The sequence below is a fragment of the Pleurodeles waltl genome, chromosome 5 (assembly GCF_031143425.1).
Source record: "Pleurodeles waltl isolate 20211129_DDA chromosome 5, aPleWal1.hap1.20221129, whole genome shotgun sequence".
Taxonomy (NCBI): Eukaryota; Metazoa; Chordata; class Amphibia; order Caudata; family Salamandridae; genus Pleurodeles; species Pleurodeles waltl.
The window spans coordinates 647,276,630-647,290,476 of record NC_090444.1 but is presented as its reverse complement, the minus strand read 5'-3'; positions in this window follow the sequence as shown (position 1 = coordinate 647,290,476).

Sequence of the window (13,847 nt, the reverse complement as noted above, 5' to 3'; positions counted from 1 at the left end):
CCCCAGGACTTCACAGTCTCCACTGGCCAGCGTCGGCAGAGGAAGCGGCCGCAGGAACTCCCTCAGTCTCTCCTTATCTAACTCTCCTGGTTCCCTATACAGAAAAGTATAGTACTCTTTAAAGGCATTGTTTATAAGGCCGGGGCTGAATCTGTGGTCACCTTTCATGTCACGTACACTCACTATGGGTGTTCCCTCAACCCCGGTCTTACCAACCAGTCTAGCATCTTTCCCGATCTCCCTTCTTCCGATTGGACTGAGGCTAAGTGTCTCCGATAGCAATGGCAACGGAACTGTTCTTCCACCTGTGAGTGGGACTTCGTCGCCTGCTTGTATTCCTTCTGGGCTTGCACACTTCTTTGCCCCTTTTTTTCCCATTCATGTATAGTCTCCTCTATCTTAATTAGTTCTCGATCTAAAGTACGCCTTATCCCTATCGTCTGGCTTATGCTAAAGCCCCTTTTCGCTACCTTCAAGGCCTCCCACTCCATGCCTCTGGAGGAGGTCGACCCCTTATTTATAGTAATTTTGTTGGTTAGGTGAGATCGGAGTGCCTCTCTAAATGCCTGGTCCTCCAACGCTGTCGGGGACATTCTCCAGAGCGATATGGGGGGGTCTGTCCGTTGTCGCCATCCATTTTACTAGTAGTGGGTTATGATCCAATATGGTGCGCCCCAGATACTCAGAGTGAGTTATACTTGGCGTGCACACCACCCTGTCAATTCTCGTGTGTATCTGATGTAGGGCAGAGTAGAATGAGTAGTCCTTATCATGCGGGTGTTGTTCGTGCCATATATCTACCATTCCCCAGACCTCCATCCACTCTCTTACCTTCTTGGCTGTTTTATATGTCAATGCACTCTGTAGTGGGGGTGAGGAATAGTCCAGGTCTACGTCCAGGACACTATCAAAGTCTCCTCCTAGTAGTAGTTCCCCATGTTGCTGGAGGGTGATATGACTTGAGAGACGTTGCAGGAAGGGGGCCTGGTCTTGGTTGGGGGCATATACACTTCCTAGGATTTTTGGGACCCAGTGGAGTCTCCCCTCCACCACTACGAATCTACCTTCTTGGTCTATGTCTATGGATATCGCTTCGAAGGACATGCCCGCACAGATCCATATTAGTGCACCTCTTGCATATGCCGAGTACCTAGTAGCAATTACTTGCCCCCTCCATCTGCGTCTAAGCTTTTCCACCTCGCTCGCAAACAAGTGTGTTTCTTGGAGCATTGCTACGTGTATGCCCCTCCTCTTCAGGTAGGACAGTATTCTATGTCTTTTTGCAGGCGTACCAATGCCCCGTACGTTCCATGTTAAAAAATTATAGTCAGCCATCTAGATATGTCGTGCAGCAAATGCGGATTCCACCTTCTCTCGCTGTCCTCGCCTATGCTATGCATACTCCAAGCACCCTTGTGTGTGTAACCTGATTTCCAATGGCACCATCTAACTGTAAACTTAACTAACCCCAACTCCCCCATCCCAGGGCACCTCCCTAACTGTAGGCTGCCCATGAAAACCAAGCAACCAAATAACATGAGCCAACTATTACGCTTAGTTCTCGCCATTCCACCTGACTGGACGAGAAACTGTTCGGGAGGGTGGTTCAATGTCCATTGGGGCCATACCCCCATGCGGTGCGTGCCGCCTCGGAGCTCGCCGACACTTTATTCACCCCACTTCGTCTGCCGTCTGTGGGGTCACTTTTGGGAGGCCCTCCGAGCCGCGGGGGTCCACCACAGAGGACGCCGCAGTCTCATCCGACTCAATGTCTTCGCTTCCCCTTGAGGAGGGCTCCCTGGCCATCGTTGCTGCTGCCTTCAAGGCCTCCTTCTTGCTTAGGTCTTTCTGGGATTGTGACGGTTCCGTGCGGGGTGGGCCCGGCGCCGCCACCCACCCACCCCGTAGGAGCGAGGAAGGGCCCCATCCGACCCCCCACCCCAACTCCTCCGTCCTCCCCGGGGCTCTATCCACTCCCATGCCTCCTTAGGGTTTTGAAAAAAAACGTGGACTTGCCCTCCGTCATCACCTTCAGTCTGGCCGGAAAGAGGAGTGAGTACTGTATTCCCTCCTCCCTCAGTGCTCTCTTCACCACAAGGAAGGAGGATCTCCTGATCTGAACCTCGATGGTGAAATCCGGGAAGAGGGTCACTTCTCCGTTGTCCACCCTATAAGGACCAGCCTCCCTGGCCCTCTGGAGTAGGATGTCCCTATCTCTGTAGTGTAGTTGACGTGCTATTACTATTCTGGGTGGCATCTCAGGCGCTGGGGGCCTCGCCGGAACATGGTGCGCTCTCTCCAGGGCAAAGAACGGTGTCAGGCGTCCTGGGGCCACTGTCTTAGGCATCCATTCCTCCAGGTACTCAACCATATTCGAGCCTTCTGCCCCTTCCGGTAGGCCCACCACTCGCACGTTGTTCCTTCTGCTTCTCCCCTCAGCATCTTCTGCCCTCTGCTCTAATCGTGTTATTCTTTCGGTGAGGTGCAACATGGTGGCCTCCACGTCCTTTTGTCTCGGGACTATGGGGGTCATTCTGACCCTGGCGGTCATGGACCGCCAGGGCCAACGACCACGGAAGCACCGCCAACAGGCTGGCGGTGCTTCTGGGGCCATTCTGACCGCGGCAGTAAAGCCGCGGTCAGAAAAGGGAAACCGGCGGTTTCCCGCCGGTTTCCCGCTGCCCCAGGGAATCCTGCCATGGGGATTCCGACCCCCTTCCTGCCATCCTGGTCCTGGCGGTAAAAACCGCCAGGAACAGGATGGTGGGAACGGGTGTCGTGGGGCCCCCTAACAGGGCCCCATTGAGATTTTCAGTGTCTGCTTGGCAGACTCTGAAAATCGCGACGGGTGCAACTGCACCCGTCGCACACCAGCAACTCCGCCGGCTCCATTCGGAGCCGGCTTCCTCGTTGCTGGTGCTTTCCCGCTGGGCGGGCGGCCTTTTGGCGGTCGCCCGCCAGCCCAGCGGGAAAGTCAGAATGACCGCTGCGGTCTTTTGACCGCGGTACGGTCTTCTGGCAGTTCCCGCTAGTTCAGAATGACCCCCTATGTCTGTCAACTTGGCCTCCGTGTCCTTGACCTTGTCTGTTAATTTTTGGTGGTCAGCTCTGACGAGGCAAACCTCTACTGCGATCTGATTTATGTCGCACTGGAGGGTGGTTTTTGTGTCCTCGTTAACTCCTAAAATTTTGTCCAACGTTTCCTGCACTGAGGGCTGTACCGGGCGCTGGATGTCTTCTTTTTTCCTTTCGCTGGCTGTTGGGCGGTCCATTCTCTCCTCTCCGTGGCGGCGTCTTGTGTTCATGGGCACTGGGAGGGCGAGGGTCCGGCTCCCTGCCGCGGAAGGGTGTCCCTAGTCTGACCTCCCTTGGACCTTCTGGACCAGCGTGAGCCTTCACTGTAGCCCGTGAAGCCCGTGTTGGACAACTGGTGCTTCAGTCGGTCACTGCCCCCCTCACCGCCCTCTGTCCTCTATTGACTCTATGAAGCTCCACCAGGTGCCCTGTAATCTTCAGGCTGGGGCACCACTCTGTAAGCCCCCGAGCCGTTCCGTGCTTCTAACGAGGCCCTTACTGTGCTTCAGAGCTCTATGGGGCCTCCTCTTCTCTCGAAGGTCCACTTGCCGCGGCCCTCCGCCGGCCGGCCCCTGTGCCACAGTCCGGGAGCAGAAAGCAAAGAGTCAAATGAAAAAGCACTGAGGGGAGGGAGAGAGGCACCACAAGGGGCCCCTCACCTGCGGTCCGCAGGCACGGTCTAATCGTTCCCCTTGCTCTCTCTGTGTCACTCTCTGCACTTCATGGGTCGGGGGAGCCCCCCAGGCCGTCCTAGTCCTCAGCCGTTACCACCCCGCGGCCCGGAGAGGGGGCACAGGTCCACCCCCCTCTGCCAGGGTCCGCCGGGGGCAGGACACACACCGGGCCTCCCTCCTCCCCCCCGGGGGTATTTACGCGGCCTCCACCTCCTCGCACCTGGCCTTCACAGGTGTCTCCTCTCAGCTCCAAGGCTCTCAAGGGCAGTGCCTAGCTCTCCTCCTGCCGGCCTGGTCTCACTCCAGGGGTTCTGCTCCAGCCGATCGACACAGGGCCCCAGCCTCACTCTTCTCTGGCGTTGATGCCTCAGCAACTGCCGAAAAAGGCCCGGGGTCACCCCCTTCACAGGCTCATCTCGTCCTCATTATCACAAGGGCAGGGAGGTACCGCCGGATTCCTCGCGGCCTCCCGTGCTCCACTCTGGTATGTGCTCCTGTTGTCCTCTGCTGTCCTGGGTCCCCCCCCACTGGCTCCAGGGGGGCCCGAAAGGCAAGCGTCGGTGACCTCCGTGGCAGCCCCCAGCCACAGCCCACTGTGCACCGCGCTCTGCGGCTATCCGAGCCCCCGCTCGCGCACCGCGTTTCTTAAGTTTCACGCTCTCTGGGGTCAGCTGAACCCCTGGCGCGCTCTGCAGTCCTCGTCCCGCTGTTCTGGCACACAGCTGCCGCGCCAGTGGCTCCGAGGCATGGCTCTGTGGGGTCGGATAAATATAGGCCCCGCCGGAGCTCTCGGACTATGCGTCCGACATCTTTGCCTGCGTGACCACGCCCCCCCCTTTCTTGTGATCCCTTGCTGTGTGTAACTCTATCCATCGCATCTAACCCCCTGTCCCAATTAAGTGGCTGCTCCTCTTTCTTCTTTGTGTATACTTTCAACTGCTTTGTCCCCCTTTCCCTGCCTTCCCCTGTTCCCACTCCCAGCTCAATGCTCAGACACTGATTTTCCCTCTCTGCCCCTTCCTCTTCGTCACTCCACTCCAATGCCTGGATATATCCTCACACCCTACTGCCAGGGTCTTTATTTCTGGGCATTTGTAATATATTTAAAGCCAGATGCTCCCTTGCCCCGGCACCCTATCCAGGCATCCCTCCCTACTCAAAATACTCACCTCTCCCAGCTCCTCTGCCTCCTCCTCCTCAGTGCTTTGCATGCCCCCATAACTATATCCACCCTTTCCCCTGTCCTATAAAACCCTTCTACCTGCCCTTCAACCTACCTTCCCTTTGATAACCCTCCCCCCCTGCATAAAATCCCCTGCTTTATCCCTCCTTCCTGTACCCCTCTTTTGGCAGCCCCCACTGTCACTCTCCCCCGAGGGCCCTGTCCCTGGTATTTCTCACTGCTCCTCAGCTCCACACGTGCCTTCCATTTCAGCGAGCAGTGCACTCACCTCGGTCCCAGCAGCATGAGGACCGCGCGGCGGAGCATGCTCTCGCACCTCCGCCGCTACCCCTGCAGATGCTTTTCTCATCAGACGGCCTGCTTCTCCAGATCCCCTGATCAAGAGGTCCAGTCGACCTGTCTCCCACAGGAGCTCCATGGCCTGTGCTATTCGCGCATCGCCTTCCACGGCCCTCCTAGTAAGCTCTCTAATCTATTGCTGCTAAATATATAATGTATAGCTCTGCAATGACCGTTATGATACCTACTGAAAAAACGCTTGTGCACTATTGTCATTCAGACAAAAGGTTTACCTAAAATGGTGGCACGTCCCAAAAAATGACCACCTATATACCATGGCACCCAATGTAGCCCAAAGCTAGCCCAAAAATCCCAATGTGCAGCCCTGGGCTGCTCCATTCCACAAATTAACCCAGGGGGGAATCTCCCTGTGGTTGTCTGCCCCTCCAAGTCCCCTTTGTCAAACCCAGTTGTTAAGCAGTGGAGCTTAACAGAGCTTAACAGAGATTCCAGCCACCTCATGCTAGTAGAGGTGATATATTTTATTTTGTGCTCCATAACATATAGGTGTTGATTAATTTTCCTTGGTGAATTGCATGGCTTAATTGTGTATTTCACCTTCCATTTAACTACTTGGTATCAATTGATCCTCTTGTATATTTTTTTCAGATTAAAATGTACTTCTTGAAAAAGAATGCAAACACGAGGTGGAATGGTGAATAACTGCTAAAATGTATTGGACTCATTGAATAATTCCTTTGTGAAATAATTTCATGAGATAAACAATTACCAAATAAATAATGTGAGTAGACAATTGAAAGGTATGAATTTTCTTTTTTAACATAGAAGCCTTCCATTTAGAAGAGCATTCTTTACCCCCATTTCAAAATAATTTTGGTCCTGAAGAAGGTACAATATATAGGATGTGTGGCACTGAAATATGCATCGAATAGATCTAAATGTGACCAGATTCATGCACTCAAACAAGAGCTTTGTCTGGAAATGTTAACATCTGTAATAATAAAGATATGAATATTCTGTACTGACTGTTTTACAGTCGTGTGCTGTCAGAATGTTAGGTTGTATGAATGTAAATGTCCATTTATATGGGTTTCTTTTACTTTTTTTGGATGACTTGAACATAAATGGATCAATTAACAATATGTGCAAGTAAATTAAATAAATTGGTGGAAAGTATAAGATGAATCTTGAATTACTGTCTTGTCAGATGAGTTTGTAGGAAATTCTGAAACTACCTGAGGCTATTAGAATCCCATAGTTCCAGTTTATAAAACATCACCTTATTGAAATTGAATGTGAGATTCTATGGTCTGTCCATCAGAACACTTGTGCGCTCCTCAAATTTACACTCAAAGGGATTTACTGGCGATGTGTGGATGAAGGGATCTGTAGGAGTGGCTGTCTTCCTTTAGTCTTCCTTGAGTTCAAAGATGTTTTTTATTGGAAGTGTATTTGGATGAGATTGAGCTGCATTGGTGAACACACTTTGGGGTTTATTACAACTTTGGAGGAGGTGTTAATCCGTCCCAAAAGTGACGGTAAAGTGACGGATATGCCACCAGCCGTATTACGAGTTCCATAGGATATAATGGACTTGTAATACGGCTGGTGGTATATCCGTCACTTTACCGTTTTTTTTGGGACGCATTAACACCTCCTTCAAAGTTGTAATAACCCCCTTTATGTGCAGTTTCAAATTGGGACCCTGCCATTATGGCAAAATGGCAACAACCCGAATCAGTGCCAGATTTGCTCTGCCCCTTCTGTCCTGAGGAAGAATAATCTATTGAGCATTTCCTTTTTTTAGCCTCAAGTATCATGCATCCAGGAGGAAGTGCATTTTGCCGCTATGTTGCAACACAGGGATTCGGGACTACAAGACAATGATCAGGTTGCTAAGAACTGATACATCCCAACCCATTGTTTTAGCTTTCTCCCATTTTTTATTAAATATGTGGAGTATTCAGCAAAATATTCTAGTCCCCTGAATGGAGTGTTGGTCGAACTGCACCGTCAGCTTTGTATCAATTTCTGGCTAAAAATGTTTTTATGTTGGATCATATGTGTTTGGGTTTTAACTATTGACTATGATGGCACTTTAGGAACTATGCTGCTATTAGGATGATCTTTTATTCTTTTAAACTACTGCATGCTTTTATTTGATCTCATGAATTTAAATGGTTTTATTGTACTGGTATGTATTTATTTGTGTGCTTTTATGGCACGTTTTGCTGAAATAGAGATACCTTATGATAAATGTTCTAATAAAAGTAAAAATGTGAACTCAAATATGTTTATTCACATTTTGTTTGAACCATATTGGTCAAGCCGGTATATTCCTTTCTGAAATGTCTATTACCCTATGCTCCCTTATCGATAAATTAACTAAAGTAATTGTTCAGTGGTACCCCTTTTTTTCTTTAATACCTATTGTGTGTACTTTACCATTAAAAAATAACTGCAGTTTATCAGAGTTTGCATACAATTCTTTAAAAAATCAGACAGCACAGTATAAATTGCTAATTCCATTAAGAATATTAAAGTTCTATCGTTTTAAATAAACATGCTGGAAAAATAATGAGTTTTGTAATATGCCTATGGAAAGAAAGTCATTTAACAGTCATAATTATTTGGACCCAAACTCTGCTTTCCCTTTCCACAGTCCAAGTTATTTCTACAGAGTCCTTCCCACATTCTTGGTAAGTGTCCTAATTCTGGTTTCACTCACCTCTGTTTCTCTCATTCTGTATGATCTGATCCTCCCCCATTTTAAGCAACTGCCAATACTGAGGTGCTTTTTACATACCAAGATGATAGCTAAAAAACAGTTTAACTACTTGACGCTCAACAATAGTTCAACGTCTAATCAGTGGCCACAAGTACCCCAGGTCCACCGAGAGATATGAATAAATCCTCCTTTACCCTTCAACTACCGTTGAAACATGATGCATGGATTAGTTATTGGGGGTCATTCTGACCTCGGCGGTAAAAGGCTCTTACAGCCGGTCAGAAGACCGCCATAACACTGCCGCGGCCGCGGGAAACCGCCACGGTCATTCTGACCCGCAACAGGCAAACCCCCAAAAAACCCGACATCCACAAAAGTCCGCCACACCAACGGCCAGCGAAAAACTGGCGATGACCAAACCTCCACCGTCACACCAACAGAAATACGCCCATTCCATTCCGACCCACGAATCCACGCAGCGGTCTTTCAACCGCGGTATTCCATTGGCGGTACACACCGCCGCGGTCAAAATACACACACAGCACCAAAACACGACCACATTGGACATTTTGAAATACACACACCTGATACACATACAAACACCACTCCCACACACCCAACACAATATAAAACACACACCCACATCACCCACAAACCCCTACGACCACCAATTATTGACTAAGGCCAGAGAGAGACACCACCAGCTAGTACGGTGCATTCACAGGCACATTACACCATCAACCACACAACATCCACGCACAAAACACCACACACCACCACACTCACCACACTCATCACCACAAACACCACCCCACACCTCATCCACACCACCCCATGGCACCCCAAAGACACCCCAGGTTTTCAGACGCTGAACTCAGGGTCATGGTGGAGGAAATAGTTCGGGTAGAGCCCCAGCTCTTCGGGACACAGGTGCAGCACACCACCATTGCCAGGAAGATGGAGCTATGGCAAAGAATAGTGGACAGGGTCAACGCTGTGGGTCAGCATCCACGAAATCGGGACGACATCAGGAAGCGGTGGAACAACCTACGGGGGAAGGTGCGTTCCATGGTATCCAGACACAACATCGCGGTGCAGAAGACTGGCGGCGGACCCCCACCTCAACCCCCAGAATTTACAACATGGGAGGAACAGGTCTTGGCGATCCTGCATCCTGAGGGCCTCGCAGGAGTAGGCGGAGGAATGGACTCTGGTAAGTCTAATCTCAACTACTTCATCCCCCCCACCCACCGGCATGCCAAATCATACCCCCACCCTCCCCCCCCACCCCCATCACACATCCTTCTTGCTAATGTCTCACCATCACAACCCACCCATCCCAACACCAAGCCCTGCATGCGACCACAAACCATGGACACCCATCACCTAAGCATGCCCACTGCACATACCCATCCCCCCCCAAACCACTGTCACAACAGCCCCCACAAGGGAATGCCAGCACTGGGGTACACGGGCACCCACCCATTGCACGCTATGGCACACACAGAAGCAATAACCATACTCTTATACCCCTGCAGGACCCGAACGCCACGACACCGCCCAGGAGGGTCCAGAAATGTCCATTCCACCCCCAGAAGAGGCCCACAGTGATGACAGCAGCTCTGTCTCCCTGGAACCAGATGACCAGCCTGGCCCATCGGGGACCTCGGGACAGTCGGTTCCCCTCAGACAGCCACAGGCCACAGCAGACCTACCCCCCTCTGGGAACACCAGCACAGCACCCACCCAGCGGGCCCATGCCTCTGTCTCCAGGACACATCAATCAGCGGTGTGTCCACCACTACAGGGCACCCAGGTGAACCCACCACCCCAACAACAACAGGGACCTGGGGGCAGTGGTAGTGGGCACACGGTCCAGGGGACAGAGGCCCAGGGAAACAGGGCAACTGGGAGGGCTACTGTGCGACCGGGGGGGGACAGGCCCAGGGAACCCACTCTCCACAAGGCCCTATCCTCCATCATGGGAGCATACCACCGCTCCCAGGAGACGATGGCGACGGTCCTGGCCAGGTTCCAGGAGATCCAGGTACTGCAGGAGGAACAGTTTATGGGGTTCAGGGAAGAACTCAGAAACATCAGTTCCGCAATGGGCACCATCATTGTGGCTCTCAATCAGATTGTCAGCACATTGCGGGACCATGTGGCACCACAAAGGGCCCCTGTCACTAGCATGGACCAAGAACAGGCTACCACCTCCGCCGGCGCTAGTGGACAGGAGGCCCCGACACAAGAACAACAGGCCACCAGAACCCCACCCCCTGCAGAAGGAGAACCACCCCGCAAGCGGTGCCTGAGATCTAGGAAGAAGACAGAGTAGGATGCCAAGACCCCGCCAGGAAACGATACCCCCTGATTGTCATCCCACTGTCCCACATTGTCACCCTGTCCAACCTTAAACTGCCCCTGCTCCACCTTCCACAGGCATATGGACAATGCACCTGTGAGACTGAAAATCTGGACTCTGCAATGGACATTCCTCCACCATCCCCCATCACCGAATTGCAACCATTACCCAAAATTGAGCACTTTAATAAACACACTTATTGCACAATAATAATCTGGAGTCTGCCTGTATTTTTGAACAAATGTATTACACAGAACTGTGCCAAAATGTCCAGTTACATTGTGATGACAACATACCACTGTCACACAGCTGTAGTCCATGGGGAAACAAAGCAGAGGTCATGGAGTGGGGCCCACTTCTCTGAAATTGGAAGGGAAAGTCACAACTCAGTTAACATACACTGGGGGGAAACTCAGACAGTAGAGAGGCAGGAGACTTTAAGTAAATGTAAAATGCCGGTGTTGATTCTTACCTGTATGTCATTGAAAATACTGCTGCATTACTGTGTCCCTGTTGTCTGTTTCGTCCTCTTCGTCTTCCTCCTCTTCACTCTCCGCAGGCTCCACAGCTGCCACAACACCACCATCTGGACCATCCTCCTGCAGGAAAGGCACCTGGCGTCGCAAAGCCAGGTTGTGAAGCATACAGCAGGCCACGATGATATGGCACACCTTCTTTGGTGAGTACATTAGGGATCCACCTGTCATATGGAGGCACCTAAACCTGGACTTCAGGAGGCCAAAGGTCCGCTCGATCAACCTCCTAGTACGCCCATGGGCCTCAATGTACCGTTCCTCCGCCCTTGTCCTGGGATTCCTCACTGGGGTCAGTAGTCATGACACGTTGGGGTAACCAAAGTCACCAATTAGCCACACACAGTGTCTCTGAAGTAGTTCCATCACATAAGGGATGCTGCTATTTCGCATGATGTACGCGTCATGCACTGACCCAGGGAACTTGGCATTTACATGGGAGATGTACTGGTCAGCCAAACAGACCACCTGGACATTCATGGAATGATAACTTTTTCTGTTCCTGTACACCTGTTCACTTGTGCTGGGGGGGACCAAAGCAACATGTGTCCCATCAATTGCACCAATGATGTTGGGAATATGTCCAAGCGCATAGAAATCACCCTTCACTGTAGGCAAATCGCCCACCTCCGGGAAAACAATGTAGCTCTGCATGTATTTCAGCAGGGCAAACAACACTCTGGACAACACCTTGGAAAACATAGGCTGAGACATCCCTGATCAAATGGCCACTGTTGTTTGAAATGACCCACTTGCCAAAAAATGGAGTACTGACAGAACCTGCACTAGAGGGGGGATCCCTGTGGGTTGGCGGATGGGTGACATCAGGTCTGGCTCCAGCTGGGCACACAGTTCCTGTATAGTGGCTCTGTCAAGCCTGTATGTCAGTATGACATGTCTTTCTTCCATTGTCGACCAGCGGTCTGTACACGGGAAGATTCCTCCATCTCCTCGCAAGTCCCAGCGGACGGTGCCTAGGAAGGACAACATGGAGCACAGAGTCAATCAACCCACAGGTACGTTCCCACAGCTTGCACAGTACACAGTACATGATTCTCAATGCATTGAATGGCTTGTATGAGTGTTGATGCAAGGCCTATGTATGTGTGACGCAGTAGAAATTAAGATATGGGGGCCCTTGAAATGGCGGCTGCCTGACCTGTGAAGTGCGACAGTGGGATGTGAGGTCAATGCGCTGGTGTGGCACACCGTGGCGGTAAGCGGTCGAAGACCGCGGCGCAAAGCCGCATTAGTTAACATTTAACCCTATGTGTTTCAGGAGCCAATGACGATGTGCGCCGGCGGTCGCGGTACGCCCCGCCGCGGTATGCACCGCTGCAGGCGTGACCGCCATTTTCTATCTGCTTAATCACTCGATACCTGATCATCCACAGGAGAGGACCTATACTGCAAGTGCTGCTGTGATCTCGGTCTGGAAGAGACAATGGCTGCTGCGACTGGGGAAAGGGCCCCTGCCTTCACTTCTGAAGAATTGGAGAAACTCGTGGATGGGGTCCTCCCCCAGTATGCGCTACTCTACGGTCCTCCAGACCAACAGGTAAGTACACTGGGACCATGCTTTGTGGCCAATGCCTGGGTTGAGTGGGGTGAATGAAAGATGGTGTGGAGGGGAGCGAATGAGGCATGCATCAAACAACAGATGAGAGCATGTGCCACATGGCAAGGGTGGGGATGGGGGGCCACTCACATCCAGCATGCAGAAGGTGATGATTTTTTATTTTCTCCCCCTGTACATGTCACATAGGTCAGCGCCCATCAGAAAATCGACATTTGGCGTGCCATCGCCAAGGACGTCCGGACCCTGGGGGTCCACAACAGACGGGGCACCCACTGCCGGAAGAGGTGGGAGGACATCCGCCGTGGGAGCAGGAAGACCGCGGAGGCTCTGCTGGGGATGGCCTCCCAACGTAGGAGGGGTGCCAGTCGTACCTTGACCCCCCTGATGTCCCGGATCCTGGCGGTGGCCTACCCCGATTTGGATGGGCGCGTGAGGACATCACAGCAGACACAAGGGGGTGAGTACAAGCACATTCTGCTGATTTTGCGCACATTGGAGGTGTCTGGGTGGGGGAGGAGGGCTGTGGGGATCCCTAGGCCAGGGCGATTTCTGTAGGCTAGGCCCCTCTGTTAGGCATGGCCCTGTGCCCCCGCCCCCCACCTCTGTAGGTTGCCTAGTACAGCTATTCATGGCCCTGTGTCACCTATGTGTGGAGTTGTCGTCCATAGGCTTGTAGGCCATGTTCCACGGATTGAGTAGTGTACCCCAAGTGCGCGGCGTAGTGCAGGGGGCTTCTGTGTCTGTCCTCTCTGCCAACGGTGTCGCCAATGCATGCACTCAACATGTCTTTGTTTCTCCACCCCCACCCTTTTTTGGTGGTCTTCCTGTTCATGTGTGCATTAGCATCATCAGGCGGAGGAGAAGTGGCATCGGAGGACGAGGGAGCTGCATCTCCCATGGCCATGGAGGGCCATGCAACTGAGTCAGATTTCACCAGTGAGACGGAGGGCGAGGGGAGCTCCACAGCGGGGACACGTGGTGACACCAGCGACACAGACACGTCCTCGGAAGGGAGCTCCCTTGTGGTGGCGGCAACATCCGTGCCCACCGCAACAACAGGTACAGCCGCCACCCAGCGCACCAGCTCCGCCCTCCCAGCAGCCCCTCAGCCTTCGCCCCTGCCCGCTCACCCAGGAAGGTGGGCATCTCCTTCGCCCCAGGCACCTCAGGCCCTGCCCCAGTTATCCTTGCTGCCCTCAGTGAGGAGGTCATTGACCTCCTGAGGACGCTCATTGTTGGGCCGTCTACCCTTTTGAATGCCATCCAGGGTGTAGAAAGGGAGGTGCACCGGAGTAATGCATACCTGGAGGGCATTCATTCGGGTCAGGCTGCCCACCAGTGATCGTTCAACGCTCTGGCCTCAGCACTGACGGCAGCCATTGTCCCTGTCTCCCTCCTCCAACTTCCTCA